At 39.6% G+C, this 23,970-nt stretch overlaps 1 non-coding gene across 1 annotated transcript; it reads right to left on the bottom strand.

Annotated features, from left to right (window-relative positions):
* Positions 1-23,645: 23,645 nt before the first annotated feature.
* On the bottom strand, positions 23,646-23,751 carry LOC141635632 (small nucleolar RNA R71). The gene has a single exon (XR_012540305.1). It is a non-coding gene; the product is annotated as a small nucleolar RNA R71 (small nucleolar RNA).
* Positions 23,752-23,970: the final 219 nt, after the last annotated feature.

The raw sequence follows: 23,970 nt of genomic DNA, 5'->3' as shown, positions 1-23,970 counted from the left end.
TAAATACGTAATTAAAAGCATTCAAATTAAACAAGAACGATAAATAAAATGCATCAACTAAATTTAAATTTATTCGTGACATAATTCCGTAATTATGTTAAATTTATCCAAACCACCTTTTAATGATTAAAAATCATGTGATAAAACTGCTTCTATCAATTTAATTTTAATCTAATACAGTCCGTTACTTTAAATACGCTTTAAAATAACTTAATGGTACGTGTGTGAACCGTTTCACAATCATAGCGAGTGTACAATATCCGTATAAAGTACATAATAAGGCCAAAAGAAAATTTAAAGCAAAAAGAATAAATTTTCAAAGCTGCCAAAACAAAATCCCTCGATCCAGGGACATAAGTGCTCGATCGAGGAACAAAAGGGCTCGATCGACTGAACTGCAAGTCGATCGAGAGGATGGCCAATCAGAAAGTGCTCGATCGACTAAACTGGTGGTCGATCGAGTACTTTTATCAGCAAATCTGCTCGATCGAGTACGAGGACAACTCGATCGAGCAGAGGGGTTTTGAAAGGGGGGTCGATCGAGTACAACAGGGACTGGATCGAGCAAAAACAAGACAGAAATAGCACTCGATCGAGTAGAAATACGCTCGATCGAATGCAAACATGGCTGAAAATTTCAAAACCCTCGTGAAAACAGATTGTCGAGACAAAATCAATTGCAATTTTGATCAAAAACGCATCAAAACAATTTAACAATTGACAAAACTTGACATATTGTTATAATCTCTGTATAAAACAACAATATGCATAAAACAGATTGAAAAACAAGATGAAATAACCGTGTAAAACATGTCACGGTTTCAAAAAAATTTCAGCCGTGTATACATGGCACGGTTTTCGAGACAAAACAATCGTTTCAAAATCGTTTTCTATGAAAAATCACAATGAAAATTTACGTGGCCTCGCTCTGATACCACTTGTAGGGTAATATCCGTATAAGACCCTTTAAATTTAGGACTATAACGTAAATTTAGCATGTGAAATATTGTCATAAACGAAAAACAATAAAGAAACAATAAGGATTAAGAATCAACCTCGGGTCCTTTATAGTGCGGCGTAAAGAACAGAAATCAAACGAGATTCCCTCCTAATTGTTGCACCCAAGACTTGTCCGAGAAATGCCCTTGTGCTAGAACGTGTTCTCCGATTGCCTTGCAATATTGGGAGAACTTGATGTGTGTTTTTCTCGAGATGTGAGATCTCGGTTTCGAGAGAGAAATGATCTCCAAAACCCTAGTTTTTCGTAAAATGAAAATAGCTAGGTCAAAAGGAGAGGGAGCCTCTCCTTTTGTTGCCTCGGTCCGCGGGTCATGAGAGGGGGGAGTGGGCTTTCCACTTTCTCCTCATTTAACTCGTGATCCGATTGAACCGACCCCACTCGCTAAAATGTATATGACGCGGTTTTTATTATAAATCGTCATCGGTTATCGGCTATTAAAACATCAACTAATAACACGGGTTAGTTGAAGTATTAACACATGTCCGACAAAGACGATATTGTATAATTAAATTCAATATACATTAATCAAATATAAAACGCTTATATTTAATTTTACGAATTAACTGGTTAATTCGCCTTAGCCCATAATATTTAATATAATATCTCAACATCACATTTTGACTAATTACTAGTCAAATAACTCGGACTAACTGGTTAGTCAAATTTGGCATCTACATGACTGTATTTTCATACGGTCACATCTCTCGAACGTATCCTATAGGTGTGACTTTTAGGGATCAGTTGATCACCGCCATCTGTATGACAATAACGTCAAACTTATCTAGCAAGCCAACCGTTATTGATAAACGTGGATCAACTGATAATAATACCAAAAGTATGCCCTTTGATCCTTTTAGAGGTTTATAAGTCCTTGCACTAACTGTTAAGGACACCAACCCCAACAAGCTCCCACTTGTCCGTACAAGTGTATGTGCAATGACGTTATCCGCACTAACTGGAGGACACAGCCCCAACAACCATAATCAAAACACATTAGGATGGTTAAGATACCATTGTGGCTATGTTATTTAAGAAATAGATTTTCTAGAATCGTTCTAGGTAATAAAGAACAATGAGAAATATTTACAACGGAAATTAAGTACACTTGCAATCATGGGATGTACAAGAGGGATGAGTTCCGCACACTGTGAAAACAGTGGGAGCTATTTTAAGGCTAGAAAGCCTATGTCTAGATTGGATCTAGACACGTACTCAGAAAGTTTTTGTAATGCAAATGTATACATTACAAAGGAAAACGAGTATGTAGTAATGTTGAGTAAGGTATAAGAAGTTGATAAAACCTACTAACCAAAGCCTTCTCATAGGCTTAACATGATGAGTCATGTCATTTAAATTGTCATTTAAATTAAATTGAGATGAACAACTACATTTAAGATCAAACTGGATTATAGAATATGAAGTAGTAATCAGGCATTGACTATTGATATGTGATAATCGCATTTGTCGTTCGAGTTTTACTCCAAAACTCTTTTATTATACTTTGTTACATCCAAACGGGTTGTATGACAATATTGAACCCCGTTAAAGTGAACCCGGATTAACATAGTATTCACCCATAGTCACTTGTATGAGGTGACGTCTCGAAGTGACTAGAGTGTGATGCGATTGATGGCAAGTTCAGTGCCATACAGTCATGTGAGATGACTAGTCGATCACATAGGCGGTCGTTAGGAACACTTTGTCGAGCAGTGACCGCTTATAGAGTTCTGGCAAATTTATATAGCCTGGTCGTGGCGAGAGCTACTATAGTATTCTAATGAGTCGATTCTTTTGACTAAAGACTGTTCGCCTAAGGTGGCACAGTTTCAGATTAACTTTGATTTGTGTTACTACGACCTTCGTAAATGGGGTCAAATGGGCATATTTTGGGTTATGATGGCTGAGGCTAGTCGAAGGGAATAAGTGCGATAGGAATTGTCCACCCTCTTGTCAGGGTTAAAACAATATCTCAGGGCCACTTGAGGAGTAATAAACTGGAAATGCGTGGCCACGCTCGGATGGTATCTATGGTAGATAACTTTGGTCAATCAGTTATTCTCCAGATCGAGGAAACCACTCTCGATATGATCACTTGCAAGTACGACCCGAAAGACACCTTGCATTGAGTGGGAGATAGTAATAGGACAAGAGAATTGGTGACGCACACTTGTCGAGGACAAGTGAGAGATTGTTGGTGTAAGCGTCCCCGACAATAATGCGATCACAATTGTCGATCATATTGATCACATATTTAAATCTCATATTAAGAATACGAAAGGGATGATACATTACATATATAGTCAACTGGTCCACACATATCGGTAATGATTGGCTGGCTAGAGTTTGACATTACTGTCGTGCGATGGTGGTGATCAGTTGATCCCTTGAGGTCATACCTAAAGGACGATTCCCATAATTGCAAAGGTTAATTAATTGTATGTCGATACAGATTGATTAATTACTTAAAATTGAACAAATTATTAGCATAAGAGAGAAAATGACATCTTGTTATAATGTGATTAAATAAGATTTTATTTAGTAATTTAAGAAGTTATATTACTAAAATTAATCGGTGTTTGCGAAACACGCGAGATGAGAATGATAAGTTAGTCATAATTACAAGATGTTGTGAATTATACTAACTAGTATTTAAATGACCATTTTAAGTGAAAGTAATTTTGAATTACTAGTCAATTTGTTAAATGTGATTTATTTAATTTATAAATGATATTTAATTTGTTAAATATGCATTTTAAATTAAAACATGAAATAAGATATGTCACATGTCACATGACATACAATTGTACAATTGACAAAAATAAAATGGACTCCATATTACATGATAACCGAAATTGGGTGGGCTTTTTAGTAGTTTTATCTTATTCATTTGTCTTGTTCATTTGTCTATCACAATTGATTGTGACTTGACTATGCAAAAGACTTACACATTTTAGTCTTGTGAAGACAAAAAGGAAAAATAAAAGGGGTCTATAAACCCTATACCCACCGGTTTTTTGGGTGGTAGAATTAGAGTTTTTTCTCTAAAAATTTAATCATTCTCTCATGTTTTATGAAAAACAACACTCTCTCTCTTGTTCTTCATAAAAATCATTTTTATGAATCTAATTTGTACAAATCAATCACTAATAATACTAGTAGTAGTATATGAGCATTAGTAATCGATTTTAAGGTAAACCACATTACAAATATCTAGTACATGTTAGTTTGTTGGATTTTGGGATAGTCTTGGGTGCTACTTATTGGAGGGCTTCTTTTTTTGAAGTCATGAATGTTCATCCATTATTGGAAAGCTCAAGAACTAACAAGAAGGAGATCTTGTTGGTGCCCATAAATGACCGAAATTTAGATGGTGAGAAATCGATTTTCTTATCTCTTCTTATTTAGTTTGCATGCATAAGATCAATAATTTATTTTATGACTAAATAAATTTTAACATATATGAATATGTTGAGTATAATGAGATATAGATTTCTAACAACTTTGACCCTACAACACAATTCTGCTAATAACATGAAATTCTCAAGCCATCATATGAAAAACTACGGAAAATAAAGTACACAACATGCTATTTTATTCAACAATTTTAAGTTCTTACCCAATTGTACCATAACCACTATGAAGCTATCCAAACCATCATATAAAACTAGTCAAACAATCATTCACGTACTTTTAAAATACCACAAAAATACTGCAAAATGGTTATAATTACATCATTTTTCTTTTGCGACATTACTCTTCCCCTCTAAAAAGGAACTTCGTCCCCGAAGTTCACCGTCAAGCAACTTCCCTGTCCCTCAAACCGATACATTTGATATCACTTTGACATTACCCATAAACCACAAAACCACATTGATTCACACTAACACATCCTGCTCTTTGACATTACATGATTACAACTCCTACAAACATGAAACCACTGAGACTATGTAGCACACCGCAAGTTTTATTATTACAAACTGGCAGCAAATCCATCAATTATTTGTTATACGACCATACCGAACAAGCGACAACAATATAAACATAGTATTCGATTTATCCAACTCGACTGCATATAGACTACAAAGTAATACAAATACCACCGAAAACTGTGTGGGTTGACTAATATATATATATATATATATATATATATATATATATATATATATATATATATATATATATATATATATATATATACGTTTATCAACTTTGAACAATACCACCGCACATTATGTTCCTGCAACAATTTTGTTTCATCGTTCTGACCCATATACATAATATCGAATTCTCTACTCATAAGGCAACCACACGCAATTATATAATCAACGGTGAAGCTAAACAATGTTATTAAACACCCACAACAAAGATTAACATAATAATATTCAAAGATATGATGATTCAAACAAATCTCAACTCGAAAAGTTCCTGTAACAGTGACACTCGATCGAGTTGGTCAGGCACTCGATCGAGTTGGCCTTACTCGATCGAGCTCGTCAGCTACTCGATCGAGTAGGCTGAGATCAGACTGCTCCTCCAATGCCATACATGTAGTTACTCGATCGAGTTAGAGGCACTCGATCGAGTAGCCAACAGGTCAGAAATCCCCACAAGCTACATGTAAGCTAAGCAATCACATAATCGCGAGTCGGGATGCTCTCCCGACCCTAAAATCCTGCATAAGAAGTCTAGAAACTACTCAAGTACGGCCTTATGGCCAACCATACAAACCAAAGATTCATAAAAGTATCATCCAAAGACGAAATAATATCTACTACAAATCATGGAACAAAAGAAGAAAGAAAATGGAGTATATCACTCCTCCTGCTGTTCCTCCATGACCTCATCATCACCGCCACCACTAGAAGTGCCTGCTCCTGCCACATCGTGACCCGTACCACCACCAACACCTGCACCTGCCCCCATGCGCCAAGGGGCTAAACAATCATATGGATACGACTGAGGCTCTCCCCAAGTAGACCTCTCCATGCCGAAAGAGTGGAATACCCCACTGTCGTCCCCAACACCCCTCAACCACACAGACTGCGCTGCCTCAGTCCCAATGCCCTGCACATACACCATCTCATGGAGGTTCCAGAGCGTCAAGGTCGCTGACACCCTCTCCGTGAGGTCACTCACTCGTGTCTCCGGGCTATAGAAAGGATGGTAACCGGGATACTGGTACTGTGGAGGTACTGGCTGCTCCGGCTGGGTCTCAGCCACCCTCTCCCTCATTCGCCGTGATCCCCTCCCCATCCTAGACTGGGCTTCCTCAACCCCCACATTCTCCCCTTTCCTCGGCTCGGGCATAACCTGCAAGATGTCTGGGTCAATGAGGTAGAGCTGCCTTTGGGGAGCCTCCTCCTCCTCCTCCTCCTCCTCCTCCTCCTCCTCCTCCTCCTCCTCCTCCTCCTCCTCTTCCTCCTCCTCCTCGTGAGAATCGGCAGCTATCACCGCTGACGGTAAGGGCTCAGTCGCAGATAGGTGCTCAGGAGCTGGTAGACGCGTCCAACTCATACCCCACACTCTTCATGCCAAATTGCCATCCCCCAAGGTTCTTAACCATTTCTGGTCGAGGAAGTAGTCATGGTCCAAGGTAGGCACCGGGGTGGTCAAATGAGTATAAGCCGAGGAGGCCTCAAAGGATGTCAGTCTCTCTGCCAACCGAGTGGCAATGGCACCACAACTCAGAAAATGGGTATCGAAAGAAGCCATCAGGGCTAGACTGGAACACACTATAGCAAGGGCACTAAAGGTCACTCTCTGAGACCAGGTGGGGTTAAGGTACGCCATCAGCCGCATCAACTCGTGTGAGTTTAACTTACTCACATCCTTCCTCTCATAAAGCAGACATGTCAAAGCACGAAGGAAAATCTTCAAAGTGACATGTTAAACATCGTTTATCAACATGTTACTTGAAGTGGGAGCGGGTTTGCCAGTAAGACAAGGCATGAGGCTACTAACCCCACACTCAGACGGAATATCACGGAGAGCTCCCTTGGCGGGTTTAGCCAAGCCAAGGTGAGTTGCAAACATATCCATTGTCAACAGAAAACTTGTGTTTATAAGGTGGAACTCAAATGTTTGTTCCACCGCATCGTACTTAAAGGAGCTCATAAACTCAATAGTCAAGAAAGCATAAGAATGTTTACGAAGGTGATATAACCTAGTCATCCCCAAAGTCTCGAAAATGTGCCTGACATCAGTCTCAATCCCCAAGTCAGTCAAAAGGGTCGTGTTTATGCAACGGGTAGGTCTCATATTTCGTTTCTGCAAGGCCACAAAATTACCCCTTTGGGTAAAGTCCACAAAGACTATGGACGAGTAATCCGGTACCAGTGGGACCGTAGGTCCACTCCCCTCTCCTACCTCGGGCTCAGAAGCCCTCCCCCTCTTGCTCTGACGGGTTCCCACGATTTGTCTCGGCATTTGCTTCAACATATGACTTAAATATACAAACCACATATACTTGAAAAACATGCAAGGCATTCATGTATAATCATAGAAAGGAGCAACTAAGTACACACTTTCACCAACAATCCCAAAATTACAAGCATAGACTCTCAAATTTACTAGCAGACGATCTCACAGCTGTAAAGATTTTGACATTTTTGGTACCAATTATCATCATCACTATCACTTCTGAAAATCATACTTTCAAAATAACTTCATAAATAACCAAATTTCACAACAATACAAAACAAATTTCGGTTTGGGGCACTTTTAAGATGGAGTTTTAAGGCAAATTTTAAGGGAAAATCATCAAAATCAACTCTAAACATGATATGTATAACATATATTACCCAATTTTCAGCCATTTACATACAAAAGATAACCAAAATTCAATTCAAAATTTCAAACCCTAGAAAATTCGAGTCATATAAACTCCTAAATTGATTCGATTTTTGCATAACCAATGACAATATTCAACAAAGTGAAGCAACTAGATCATATTACCACAATTACAAACATGATCTGGCACATAAAAATCGATTTTTCAGCAATTATCAACATCCTACATGCTTCTAATTAATCAAAAACATCAAAATAGGATAAATATTCATACCTTGATCGATTGGCAAGAAAAGAAAACAAATTAAGCAAAGAAATCACCAAAGTTCAAGCACAAAATCAACAAGAACAAGGGTTCTTTGAGAGAGAGATTAAGGATTAGGGTTTGCGAAAAGGAAGAAATAAAAGAAAGATTTAGGAAAGAAAGGGTTTAATATCACGTGTTTCAGCGGCACTGTAGCAACTTACTCGATCGAGTAAGTATGTTACTCGTTGGAGCTACTCGGTCGAGTTTTTGCAGGTAATTCCCACTTTCTCGACATAATAGCTTCCTAACTAGATCGAATAAGGTCTACTCGGTCTAGTAGGCACTCGTACTCGGTCAAGTAAGTCTAGGTATATGATCGGAAATATAAGGTTAACTAAAGATTCCTGCAAAACAGCAACGCGTGTTGATTCCAAAATGAATTTGGAAATCATCACAGATTATTATACTCATTCACGATGAATTACTATCACACAAATACAACGTATCGGTCTAACAAACCTATCACTTGGTGCAATCCGTTTAACTTCATTCTATGACAATATTACGCAACCAACAGGCTGCACTATTAGCTCTCTCATATATACATTCAACACGCTTCTTTTCACCTATGATCATACAACCGTGACTACAACAAAATAGCTTCTAATCACGTTGCTCTAAACATACGTCTAACATGTATCATTCCTCATCATTCAAGCGTACGAACAGTCTAACCATGACACACAACAATTATCAAGTAGTTTAATCAAATTAATTACACCACATTGCGGAAGCATTCAACCATTCATCTATCACATCCTCCAAGTACTACTTGGACAGCTGCTACGTCTCATTCAAAACTTACTAATTACCATCATTACCACATACCATACTCACAATTTCTTCCATGTCAAGTACTAATACCAACTATTTGGAATAAACATTACCAACATCACATCATACACGCTGTCACGTATTATAAACATATCACCACTTCCATTGCTACTCAACTATAGATTCTCACAGTTCCAATCACAATTATAAGTACTAGCATCCATGAAGACTCCATCACAAACATCCCTACATCACTATTATACACACTAGGCACATAATTCCCGACTCGATATTCCCCATACCTAGTGACTGGCTTAAGCATAATGGGGCCATGATTTTGAAATGAGGGCGCCTACTCACCCAAAATCCAGCATCAGCTGGGGCTCCCAATACACATACACCAGGTTCATTTTATTAGACTCACTATGTTCATTAGGCTCATTTGTTACAGGTTCCAAAATCGTCGCTCTGATACCACTTTGTAACACCCCCGTATACCAAGGAGTCTTAACAAGACCTTCCCTAGCATATAAGGGCATCACCACCTCGGTTGCCCGAGGACACTAATAATCAAATGTCGATAAAAGATTAATTAAGTTACATTACAGTGATTAACAAACTAAGATATACAAAGATATAGCTCGGACTACTATCAACTATGTCATCTACACTTCTGTCATGACTTGTGAAAGATTCATCCCGCCAAGTATCCAGCTATCATCCAAGACATCACCTGCTAAGACTGACTGCTCACCATTAGGGATCACGGCAGACACAAAAGAAACAAACAAGAAGACAAAACCATACAAGGTCAGTAACTGAAGAGACACACCAACCACTGACATAACACTGCAGACACACCAGTACACACACCAGTCACATCTCCACCAATCAATCATCGTCACCGACTGTCCACTGGACCAGCCCTGCCAGTGGGGGACCGCAATCGTTCACACCTAAGCCCCGCTCATTATACCGAGCGATAAACCTGTCCCATTAATGTGCACATCCCTCTCGTGGCGGGTTCCACGGAGGGCGAAACTAGGGCATGAAGCCACTCTCGCAAGTGACTCCACTCAGCCGAGAACGCACCTCGAGAACCAGAGACAAACAACACAATAAGCTGTACCATAACAACGACAACAAAATAACACAATACCAACTAACTATCACCATCAGACCACCACACCGACACTACAGCAATCAAATCACATCAAAAGGCACTCTAGACATTCAACAGTACTGAGTAGGCGAACCTACCTTTAGCGCACCGAAGCAATTCCACTTTCGATCACCAGATGGAAACCCACTACGCAACATACCTATATAAACAATACAATCATCTATCATAACCACTACAACCCTAACTAAAAACAACAATGACAATGATGATGACGATGACATACCTATGCATAGCTATCCGGCGTCAAAACCGCTACCCGACTCAAGCAACCTACTCCCTTGGCATAAGAATCCTCAAGGACCTCAAAGGAAGGAACTATGGTGAAGGGAAGAAGAAGAGGCATCATCTAGGTTTAGAGGAAAGAGGCGGAAATGATTTGCGGTTATGCGAAACACGATATATAACTCCTCGCTGTAAACACGCTACTCGATCGAGTAACTAACTTACTCGATCGAGTGGCCCCTACTCGAACGAGCCTCCCAGCTACTCGATCGAGTAGTCTCGACTAGATCGAGTACCACTCACCCAAGGCTTACCACTTCACAAGACATCGCTCGTAAGGTTTCCCAAAGACCAAGACATGTCACTAAGGTCGGTCAACGTCAGTCAACGGGTCCCTAAAAGGACGGGTATTATTACACATAAAGCCTGGTCATGGCAAGAGCTACTATTGTATTCTTATGAGTCAATTCTTTTGACTAGAGACTATTCGCCCATGTTGGCACAAGTTTCTGATTGGCTTTAATTTATACTCTACGACTGTCGTAAATGAAGTCAAATGAGTGTATTTTGGGTCATGATGAACTGTGGCTATACGAAGGAAATAGTGCAATAGGAATTGTCCACCCCCTTGTCAGGGTTATTGAAAATCTCAGGTCCACTCGCGGAGAAGTGAATTGAAAATGCGTGGCCACGCTCGGAAGGTATCTACGGTAGATAATTCCGGTCAGACAGTTACTCTCCAGATCGAGGAAACCACTCAAGATATGATCAAATTCAAGTACGACCTGCAAGACACCTTGCATTGAGTGGGAGATTGTAATAGGACAAGAGAATTGGTGACGCACACTTGTCTCGGACAAGTGGGAGATTGTTGGAGTATGTGTCCTCAAAAATAGTGCGATCACATGTTTAAATCTCAAATTAAGAATACGTAAGGGATGATTCATTATATAGTCAACTGATCGACATTAATCGGTAATGATTAGCTAACTAGAGTTTAACATTACTGTCGTTTGACTGTGGTGATCAATTGATCCATTAAGGTCACACCTATTGGACAATTCCCTTAATAGACAAGTTGATTAATTGTATATCGATACAAGTTGATCAATTCCTTAAATTTGAACAATTTGTTTTGTGAGTGAGAATATTTATATCTTATTGTAATTTTATTAAATAAGATTTATTTTAGTAATTAAAAGATTTTATTACTAAAATTCGTTATTGTTTGTGAAACAATTAAATTAAGAATGATTGATTGATTATAATTGCAAATTGTGGTGAATTATAATTATATGACCCATTTTATTTATGTGATCAAGAATTACTAGACAATTTGTTATATGTAATTTAATTAATGTATATAATGATATTTATTTGATAAATATGCATTAAATTAATTAATAACATGTTACATGCTACATGTGACATATTGTATGACAAATGACAAATTGACAAAATAAAATGGAAGTCCATTTTATCTATAATGACCGAAATATTGGAGGGATTATAGGTTAGTGGGTGTTTTATTTAATTGATTTATAAAACACAATCGTAACCTATTTTGGAGTAGCCTTATATCTACAATTCTTGTGAAGAACAAAAGAAAAAGTAAGAAGGCCATGCATTGGCCTTCCTTCCCCCCACCACCGGCTCCTCCTTTTCTCATATAGAGAAATTGTTCTCTATATTTTTCCTTCCATACAATTTCATATCATTCTTATAATTTTACTCCCACTTCTCTCTAAAAATAAGTTTTTAGAATATATTAAATTTGTTCATCCATATTCTAATATTACTACATATTATTACTAGTGTAGTAAATCAAATTTATTAGAATTATTAAGGGATTTTCATATACTAATCTAGTTAATTAGTATATAAGATTTAAGGGTTTTGTTTTGGGTGCAACAAGAGGAGGATCTCAATACTTGGGATTTTGGAGGATCATCGATAATACTTAAGCTCAAGAACAAATAAGTAAGGTGTCCTGATTTGTGCCCTTATTTTCGAACCAAAAACAATGTAAGAACCATTGTTTTCTTGTTTTATTTCTTATTTAGTTATGCATGCACTAGATCTTTAGAACTCATATTAAAATGTTAATTAGTTCACAATTAGAAATGTCTAATAATAGGTATATGTACCTAACATAAACCTCTTTCTTCCTACATTAGCAATGGTGTTTAAAATCTATTTGGGGAGGTTAAACCATGAAGTAACATACATTGTAGTTACTCATATAAAATAGACTTGCATTTGTGAAATATTTCATAATGCATTTACATTAGTTAGTTCATATAGTATAGTTGCATATTGTAATATATCTCACATGATTAGATTAGTTTAGTTTGCATTGTAATATATCTCACATGAATCATGTAGTTAGTTGCATATAGACTTGAGTTCATGCATTCACTAATGACCCAGCCTCATTTCTCCTACACTAGAAATAGTGCTTAAATCGGTTTGGGGAGGTTTTATCATAGGTGACCATAGCTTAAAAGGGAACATGCATCATCTAGTGTAGTTTAGATTGCATTCATTTGTTATATATGTCATATAGAATTGCATTTAGTTAGAGAATGCATTCATTCATATCATTGCATTGCATTTGGACTTCAATTTCCATAAAACTTCAAAAATCCAAAAACATGTATTTCTTTTTCATTTCTACTCCTACATGTACATTGAGGATAATGTCCAAAATAGAGTGGGGGATGGGAATTTATATTCCAAAATACATAAAAATTGAAAAATTTCGAAAAACTCAAAAATATGTTCTTTAATTTCATTAAAACAAAATCCATAAAAAATTGAAAATTTCAAAATCCAAAAACATGTTCTTTCCCTTGTAGTGTAAAATTGTATATATTGTATATATTGTATATATTTGTTTGTTTGTTTGTCACTCTTATCACATTGGATCGACTACGCCACATTCGAGGCATGAAGGAAATAAAAGACCGCATGGTATGATCTTTCCAAATCTCCTTCCTCCTTTTTATATGTTAATGACAATGTGGCTATATTTTGATTGATGCGGTATGAACCAATGTGTTGCTAAGAGTTTGCATCTAGATTATAAGCATTTTAGTTGATAGAAGAATATGCATTAGAGTTGTACAAATGTTAGTTGCATCATGGCATGTAGTTTGCATGGTTAGAAAATTTTGTGAAAATGCCTATTTGGGAAGCTTGACAAGTGTATATAAGGCCCTTGTAGATAATTTTTCTCCTTGAGACTCTTTGTTTGCTAGAATACTCTCAAGACATCCTAGGATGTGTCATACTAGTATCTTTTGACCCATGGACTAAGGCCTAGTCAAGAGTACCTTGTGGTGTGATAACTCCTTGCCTACCGTTTATTCCAAGGTGACCTTTGAAGCCATGCAACCGTTCTTACACTGATATCATCATATTTTGTCAACAAAAAGGGAATGGGCACAAAAATATCAAATTGAGTTCAAGTACCAAATCGAAATCAAATGTTTGCAAAAATTGCATCAATGAAAAGAGGAGCAAAAATAGACTCCTATGCTTTAATTGTGACACCCCCATACCCCAAGTGCCTTAGCAGGACCACTTAAAGCATGGAAGTGCTACCATCTCGGTTACCTAAGGCAATGTATATCAAATAGACAATAAAGGAACGTACTTAAATAAATAAGTTTAAAGTGGTACAAGTCCAAAACCCAAAACTGATAAAATCAAATACAACTGTTTCTCAAAACTGTCAAACGAAATGAAATAAACTAAGTTCATGACATAGCGGAAGACTCTAGTGACTCATGTGATGACTCCATCCCAGCTATCCCTCGCGCAAGCCATCTCATACGTGCTAAATAACTGCTCACCATCACCGAATGGATCACCATAGTTTTTAAAACAATTAAACGGGGTCAGTACTGATTACACAAACGATACAACAAAAGCAATACAACAATCCAATCCAACCAAACCAATCTCCATCAAATCACCACACACCTGACTACAAACTAAAGTATGTAGTCCTGCCATAATACTCATCGCAACAAGTATTCCACACCGCCAATGGGGGACCGCAGCCGTTCCCAACTAAGCCCCGCTCATCTCATCCGAATGATAAACCTAAGTTCCTAAATGTGCACATCCCTTCTGTGGCGGGTTCCCCAAAAGATGAATCAAGGGTGTGAAGCCACTCTCGCAAGTGACTCCACTGAGCCGAGGACGCACCTCGCAAACCACAGACAGTTATACAACAACCACATTATACCATCAACAATCACCAACTCCAAATCCAATACCGATATGATATACAACAACAACAACAATCAATTATCAACATTGCCATGTAAACAATACTGAGTAGGGAAACCCTACCTGGAATAGTAATCACACGACCGTCACAACAGCTAATCAATACCGTTCCTCTATGAATCCTCCTCCTATAACACATATGCATACAATTACCACCTAATCAATACAATCCTCCCAAAACCCCCAAATCTACCCAATTAGGGTATTAAACAAACTTAACAAATCATTATAAAAATTATACAAGAAGCTTACCCTCGACACGACGATCACAACGGCGTAAAGAATAAGATAATGAGACGATCCTAGCCTTGGGATTTGTTAACAACGCGAAGACAACGAACTACGTAAGTCCTCTTTTTCTTTGAAAGGTTTTAGAAAGGTTAAAAAGTGATTAGGAAGAATGACGGAAGCCTTTTATATTAATCTCGCGTTATTAACAAAACCCGGCTAAAACAACCCGTAATACACACTTACTCGATCGAGTAAGTGACTTACTCGATCGAGTGCCCCTTACTCGATCGACTGTCACACTTACTCGATCGAGTACCCATCAGGTCAGCTACTGTTTTGCGTAAAAAGATACTTACTCGATAGAGTAAGCCCCACTCGATAGAGTAACCATAGACATAGAAAACCGTAGTATTACAGTCTTCCCTCTTTAAAAAGAACTTCGTCCCCGAAGTTTAACCCATACACAAAAACAAAACATACTATCTCCACCCCGACACAAAAACATAACCAAAACTCAAAACAAAACTCCCAACCAACATCCAAACCGACTCAAAGCAACTACTAACTGTACTAAAACCAACATAAAGCATAAAAAAACCTTATGCGACCATCTCCTACCCCTCTAAAAGAAACATGATTACGTCCCCGTAACCATACATACTTGATCAAAAAGAGATGGATATCGCTCCCTCATAGACACCTCCGCATCCCAAGTAGCTTCCTCAACCTTATGGTTAGACCAAAGAACCTTAAGCAACACCGTTTCCCCATGTCTAGTTTTCTGAACCTTGCGATCAAGAATCTGTTTTGGCACCTCAAGATAAGACAAGGACTCATCCAACTCTATGTTTTCTACCTCTTACACATGTGAAGGATCGCTCACATACTTCCGTAACTGAGACACATGAAACACATTATGCACTCTATCCGAAGCCGCTGGCAACGCTAACTGGTACGCAACCTCACCCACATGATCCAAAATCTTATATGGTCCGATAAACTTCTGGCTCAGCTTCCCTTTCTTACCAAACCTCATGACTCCACGCATAGGAAACACTTTCAAGAGAACCTTGTCCCCAACCTGAAACTCTATGTCACGACGGTGTAAATCTGCATAGCTCTTTTATCGATCCTGGGCCGCTTTCATCGTTTGTCTGATAAGCTTAACCTGTTCTACCATCTCCTGTACCATCTGTGGTCCTAAAACCACAGCCTCAGCTATATCATCCCAACAAATCAGACTCCTACACCTCCTCCCATACAAAGCCTCAAACGGTACCATCCCAATACTCGTGTGATAGCTGTTGTTATAAGAAAACTCAATAAGATCCAACCTATCCTCCCAGCTACCACCAAAATCCATCACACAAGCTCGCAGCATATGCTCCAAAGTCTTGATGGTCCTCTCTGTCTGTCCATCTGTCACAGGATAAAATACAGTACTCATCTTCAAAGTAGTTCCCATCAACTCCTGCAACTCTTTCCAAAACCGTGATATGAACCTCGCATCTCTATCTGACACTGTATCCTTAGGCACCCCATGCAAACGAACCACATGCTTCCTATAAGCCAAAGCTAGCTGTATCATGGTCCAAGTATCTTTCATCGGCACAAAGTGAGCTGACTTGGTCGACCGATCTACTATTACCCATATCATGTTGTTACCCGGTTGACTCCTTGACAAACCCACTATAAAATCCATAGAGATAGACTCCCATTTCCACTTAGGCATCTCGAGAGACTGAATCTTACATTGTGGTCGTCATTGCTCTCCCTTAACCCTCTGACATATCAAACATCGAGCCATGAACTCAACTGTTTCCTTTTTCATCCCAGGCCACCAGAAAGTCTTCTTCAAATATTTATACAACTTGTCACCGCCTGGATGTACCAAATATGGTGTGCAATGAGCCTCTATCACGATCGCCTTTTTCAACTCCTTATCATTAGGAACACACCACCTGCCATCAAATTTCACACTGCCATCTGTACGAATAGAGAACCTAGACACTGTCCCTTTCTCTACTCTAGCTCTCCACTCCTCAATCTTAGGATCCAAAGTCTATTTCCTGCGAATATCATCATAAAGATCTGGCTCCACTATCAAGTCCCCTCTAGCATCCCCTTTCTGTATCATATGTATCCCCATCTTCCCCACCTCATCTCTCAACCTCATAAAAGACATAGTTGTACATTGCGAATGCACACTCTTCCTGCTAAGCACATCTGCAACCACGTTCGCCTTCCCTTCATGGTATATAATATCCATGTCATAATCCCCTATCATCTCCATCCACCTCCTCTGTCTCATGTTCAGCTCCTTTTGAGTGAAGATGTACTTGAGACTCTTGTGATCTGAAAACACCTTAAAGGTCGCCTTATAAAGATAGTGCCTCCAAATCTTGAGAGCAAACAGAACTGCACCCAACTCCAGATCATGTGTCGGATTATTCTTCTCATAAGGCTTCAATTTCCTAGAAGCATAGGCAATTACTTTGTCGTTCGGCATCAACACACATCCCAAACCATTCTTTGAGACATCCGTATATACCTCAAAGTTCTCACACCCTTCAGGCAATGCTAAGACTGGAGCTGTGGTCAAACGCTCCTTTAGTGTTTGGAACTCCGTCTCACAACTTTCATCCGAACGAAACCTGCTCTCTTTCCTCATCAATGCTATCATAGGTATGGCTATCTTGGAAAAGTCTTTCACAAACCGACAGTAGTACCCTGCCAAACCCAAGAAACTCCTGATCTCTGCCACATTTTTCAGTGCTTCCCACCGAGTGAATGCCTCTATCTTTGCCGGATCCACAACTACACCCTTCTTTGAAATCACATGCCCAGAAAGGCAACCTCCTCGAGCCAGAACTCACACTTAGACAACTTTGCATATACCTGATTGTAACGTAAAGTCTGCAACACAACCCTCAAATGCTCCTCATGCTCCTCCTTAGTCTTAGAATAGACTAAGATATCATCAATAAAGACCACCACAAACCGATCCAGAAACTGACTGAAGACCCGGTTCATCAAATTCATAAACACTGCAGGTGCATTAGATAACCCAAACGGCATCACAACATACTCATAGTGACCATACCTCGATGTAAAAGCTGTCTTCGGTATGTCCTCATCCCAAATCTTCACCTGATGGTAACCCGACCTCAAATCAATCTTAGAAAAGACCGCTGCCCCGTTCAACTGATCAAACAAATCATCTATCCTTGGCAAAGGATACTTGTTCTTCACTGTAACCCTGTTCAGCTCTCTGTAATCGATGGAAAGCCTCAAACTCCCATCTTTTGTTTTCACAAACAGAACTGCTGCTCCCCACGGTGATAGACTAGGTCTAACTTATCCCCTATCAATCAAATCATCCAGCGGTTTCTTCAGCTCCTCCAACTCCTTAGGACCCATGCGGTACGGGGCCTTAGAGATTGGTCCCGTCCCTGGTTTTAACTCCACGCTGAAATCTATCTCCCTCTTTGGTGGTAAACCTGGTATCTCTTCTGGAAAGACATCTAGAAACTCTCCCACCACTGGTATCTGATCAACTGTGGAACTCACCATACTATAGTCTCTCACATGGCATAAGATCAACGGACACCCCTTCCTCAGATAAGACTTCAATGTCACTGCTGCAATCAAATTGACTTTGGGATTGACAACAAACCCACGATAAGACATACTAACTCCCTTATGACCTCTCAAAGAGACTCTCTTTTGGTGACAGTCTATTCTAGCTTTGTACTTACCCAACCAGTCCATACCAACTATCATCTCAAAACAATCCAAAGGAAACTCTAACAAGTCCACTGGTAGGTCAACCTGCCCAATTATCATAGATACACTCTTACACAACCTCCCACAAGATACAGACTCGCCCGACGGTATAAAGACTTCCTCTTTTACAGACTGAAACTCTCTCAAAGCCAAAAGCTTAGCATGAAACGATGATACAAAAGATTGTGACGCCCCCGAATCAAACAGAACAAAGATAAAGACTCCATTAACAAGAGGTGATTACGTGAGCATCATCCTCAGCTGCTTTCTTCTCCATCGTGAACAGCTTACCACTGGTCTTTTGTCCCACTCCCTGGACAGTACTAGCAGAAGTAGACGGCTTAGCAGTCGACCCTTCATTGTTGTTCGTCGTTGGTCTCTGATATGAATTACTGCAATTGCGGTTAGCCCCACCGTTATTGTTGTTCTGTCCACCTTGATTATTCCTCGAACCAGCCGGCCTGTTACTAGGATAGCTCTGAGATGGACCCTGGGAGAAACTCCCTTGCGATGGTCTCTGAAAAATCCAGCTGCTACTACCACCACCACGGCCACGCCCATAAGAAGCTCCACCACTGAACCCCGACCCCGAAGACTAAGCTCTCACCTGGTTATGGCCGCCCCTCTTGTAACTAGACTGACCACTACCGTCACTCTCAGCCTTCCTCTTCTCAGACTCACTTTCCCTATTCTCCTTAGCCATATCTACCAACCTCTCAGTTCTCCCGGCACGCTCATATACCTCCTTAACATTAGTAAGGACTCCTACTGGCAGCTTCTCCGTAATCTTGGGTGTCAAACCTTTCTCAAACCTCAACGCCAAGTTCTCCTGATTATGCCCCATATCCTCTGCATACCTAGACTTCTCGTTGAACTTGTGATAATACTCAGCCACTGTCATATCAGAAGTCATTTTGAAGTCATCAAACTCCTCTCTCAACTTATTACGCACATGCTCCGGCACAAACTCACGTCGCATAGCCCTCTTAAACTCACCCCAAGGTATAGCAGACATCCCCTGTTTTACATATAGGTCCAAAGCACTGTCTCTAACCTTATCCCACCACTCTCCAGCCGCATCCCTCAAGTAGAACGAAACTTGTTCCACTCTAAAATCCTCAGGGCAATGAGCCACATTAAGTATATTTTCCATCTCTCTGTGCCAATTATCAAGCAATATTGGCGCACCTGTGCCCATGTACTCTTTTGCGTTAAACCTTGCAATGTTTATACTCATCTTGGCGAAATCTACACCCGCCTCTTTGTCTTTCCTGAACTTCTTTAGAGCATAAGTGAGAACATCTTGGTGCTCTAGCATCTTAACTATCTCATCGATACTCATGTTCTCAACCCTAGCATACAGTGCATTCCTCTTTGGCGGCATCTTGAAACTATATAAGAGGAAAGGTAAACATAAACACATACCCCATATCTAAAACACGTATATAACCTGTCCAGAACCTACTCGATCGAGTAACACAACCCACTCGATCGAGTTAAGGCCACTTGATCGAGTTTCCCACTTACTCGATCAAGTGCCTCGACTCCAGAACCTGACCAGAATGCATCCAAAACCCCACTCGATCTAGCCACATACTTACTCAATCGAACTGACCCCACTCGATCGAGTGAGCCTACCTACTCGATCGAGTGCCCAAAAACAGTACACTGTCCAGAAAAGAAAAACACCCCACTCGATTGAGTCACACCCATTCGATCGAGTCACTCACCTACTCGATCGAGTGCCCCCCCACTCGATCGAGTCATGCTGAATCGTATACTACCCGCATGCTTTTTCAACACATTCCCAACCAACAACTATACGCATATATATAAAAGCAATAAACATATGAGAATACGTAACAAACAACACCCTATTTCACATGTTTCTAACAAGCCACGTTATAAATCATTCATCATGCAAATTCTGTTATTCAATCAACATACATACTCATATTTCTTATCACCTTTCACCACAACATCCTCCATCATCAACATGCATTCATCCACTAATTCACACAAAACCTTGCTATATAGTAATGTAACATACGAGATAAACACATAAAGATCCCGAGACACACCCCATAGTGACCGGTTCAAAGTTGTAGGGCAAGATCGCGACTTTAGGACGTCTCCCAAGTATTTGCATTAGCTCCTAACAACCCCTACTCGGGTTCATTTTACTTTGAATCCCTAAGTTAATTGGGTTCATTAGTTACAGGTTCCAAAATCGTCGCTCTGATACCACTTTGTAACACCCTCATAGCCCAAGTGCCTTGCCAGGACCACTTAAAGCATGGAAGTGCTACCATCTCACTTACTCGAGGCAATGTATATCAAATACATAATAAAGAAACGTACTTAAATAAATAAGTTTAAAGTGATACAAGTCCAAAACCAAAAACTGATAAAAGCAAATACAATTGTTTCTCAAAACTGTCAACCAAATGAAATAAACTATGTTCATGACACAGCGGAAGACTCTAGTGACTCATGTTATGACTCCATCCCAGCTATCTCTCGCGCAAGCCATCTTATACCTGCTCAATAACTACTCACCATCCACGAATGGATCACCACAGTTTTTAAAACAATTAAACGGGGTCAGTACTGATTACACAAACGATACAACAAAAGCAATACAACAATCCAATCCAACGAAACTAATCTCCATCAAATCACCACACACCTGACTACACACTAAAGTGTGTAGTCCTGCCAGAATACTCATCGCAACAAGTATTCCACATCGCCAGTGGGGGACCGCAGCCGTTCCCACCTAAGCCCCGCTCATCTCATTCGAGCGATAAACCCAAGTTACTAAATGTGCACATCTCTTCTGTGGCGGGTTCCACAGAAGGCAAATCAAGGGCGTGAAGCCACTTGATACGTGCATTTTATATAGCCTTTTTAGTCTTATTTTGCACGTATTTCTATGCATTTTTATACCGTTATGTATTGCAAAATGCCCCGAATTGGCTACTTTGGTTTGTTTTGACTGAATTGCAGAAATGAACCTGAAAGTGGTGAAACCGTACTCTTTTCATCCTATTTAGCATGCATATTGAGGAGACGAGAATGTTAGAGCAGGAATTATGCCTTGAGGTGCGTGAAGGTTGGTCAACGGAGCAGTCTTAGAAGCTGATCTTGAAGAAAGGCACTCAATCGAGAAGCATTGTGGTTCGATCGAGTGGTTTGGAAGATAGAAGAGTTCGATCGAGTACTTTATTTTACTCGATCGAAATGCTGGATTTTGGGTTTCCTCGATCGAGAAGGATTTTTACTCGATCGAGAGGGTTAGCTGATGAAGTCCTCGATCGAGTGGTTTTATATCACTCGATCGAGAGGTTTTGGTATTACACATGCTTAATTAACCCGCGGTGGACTTATTTCGTTAAAGAATTTGTTTTGCCTATTTATGCTTTCATTAATTAGGTTATTAAGTACGCTTTTCTTCATCTAAGAACTCTCTTAATCTCTCTTTCATACTTCTACTGTTGAATCCTCTTCCTTTAATCTCTTACTAGTGGATTTGTTCTTTACGCTGGATTGCTAGATATTGTAATCTTTCTTCTCTTATTAATCTTAATCTCATTTTTTCTTGCTTTAATCCTTGTTTTCTTCTCTTAATTATTTCTGCCCTAATTTAGTTTATGCATAATTATTGTTATCTTATCATGCCTTCGATTAGTATATTCATTATTATTATTATTGACATCATTAGTAATATGAGTAGCTAAATTATTTGATGTCGGGATTAGGGAATCCATGGTAGGATTGTGACGATTTAGCGAATAGACTAGATAGTTTACTTGTGAGAATCTGTGCCCATGGCAATTTAACTATAATACCGACTTAGTTGAGTGCACGCTTCTAAGTTATCTTTAATCTGGTTAAATTTACTCCGGATCGGAAGATTGGACTAAATAGACCTGGTATGAACAGTAGACTACCCTGACGAGGACGGAAGTTAAGTTAGTGGAAATCTAGGATAGAAAGCGGACCGGAAGGACCTTTCCTGTATCCGTCTCACAGTAGATTGTCTAGGCTATTTGCAGCTGAGTCGATAGACTACCATGGTGAACCGAAATCCTGGCATGCTTTCTCTTATTTGATCACCTTATACATATTTTCTACCTTTTATTGCTCTCTCTTTACTGCTCTTTCCTTTAACCTCTTATTAGTTTAGAAACCAAAATTCAAATCCCCCATTTGTGACTAAATAGACGGACCCTTAACAGATATCTTGCCTCCCTATGGGGATCGACCATGCTTATTACTAGCTTCTTTGTTAGTTTTAATTAGGTTTATTTTTGGTACAAAACGACAGTATCAAATTTTGGCGCCGTTGCCGGGGAGGCAATAGCTCTATCTGTTTTTGTTTTCGTTTATTTTTATCCGTCTCAAGGAATTTTTTATTCCTTGAGACAGTTCTCATTTATCTCTTTAAGTGCTGTGTATGCCCAGGTCAAACAGGTCGGTATTAGTTCCAGCTGATTCGGAGCCAGAAAGACTGTTTCGGCATAGACTCCGTCTGCAAAGAGAACTTCGAAAGGAAGACTTGAGTACTTTCGAGCCCGAGCTACGACACTTTTTATTTGCAGAAGACCAGTCTTTTGAAGAAGACAATCTCATTTCTGCCTAAAAGCCAGTAAAGAAGCCTAACATTGCAAGTGACTCGGAGCCCAAAGCATCCTTGATTCCTAAAGGTTTTAACCTCCAAACTGAGGACAGTAAAACTTTCGATATCCGTCCGTCTTACATAAATCTGGTGGAAAGGAATCTGTACCGAGGTGTGGCAGGTGAAGATCCGCGGAAGCATATGGAAGTCATTACTGACTATTGCTCTACTATTCCCGCTACTAAGGGAGTAACTCAAGACAAGATAAAGAAAGTGCTTTTTCCTTTTTCTATGACTGACTCAGCCCGTGAGTCGCTGACTGATCTTGACCGGACTGCTGCTGGTATCACCAACTGGGAGACTCTCGCACTTGTCTTCTAGAAAAGATACTTCCCTCCACAACGCACTAATCAGCTGAGGAGTAAGATTACTAGTTTCAAGCAGGCACCTGATGAGACTTTCTACGAAGCTTGGTGACGGTTCAAGAAGTTGGTGAGGTCTCTTCCTCACCATGGTTTTGATCAGTGGTTTTTGTGCAACCAGTTCTACAATGGGTTGTACGATGACCACAGAGCTATACTTGACGCCTCATCCAACGGAAGATTTCAAAAGAATATTGATGATGATAAGGGATGGGGCATTATTGAGGAGATGGCGACCCATTGTGCTGAATATGGGAACCCACGGGACGGTATTCGAATGATCCATTCGGTTGATAAGGCAGTCGTGGCTCAGCT

The sequence above is a fragment of the Silene latifolia genome, chromosome Y (genome assembly GCF_048544455.1).
Source record: "Silene latifolia isolate original U9 population chromosome Y, ASM4854445v1, whole genome shotgun sequence".
Classification (NCBI taxonomy): Eukaryota; Viridiplantae; Streptophyta; class Magnoliopsida; order Caryophyllales; family Caryophyllaceae; genus Silene; species Silene latifolia.
The sequence above is the reverse complement of the archived record's forward strand: the minus strand, read 5'-3'. Positions and strand labels throughout refer to the sequence as shown.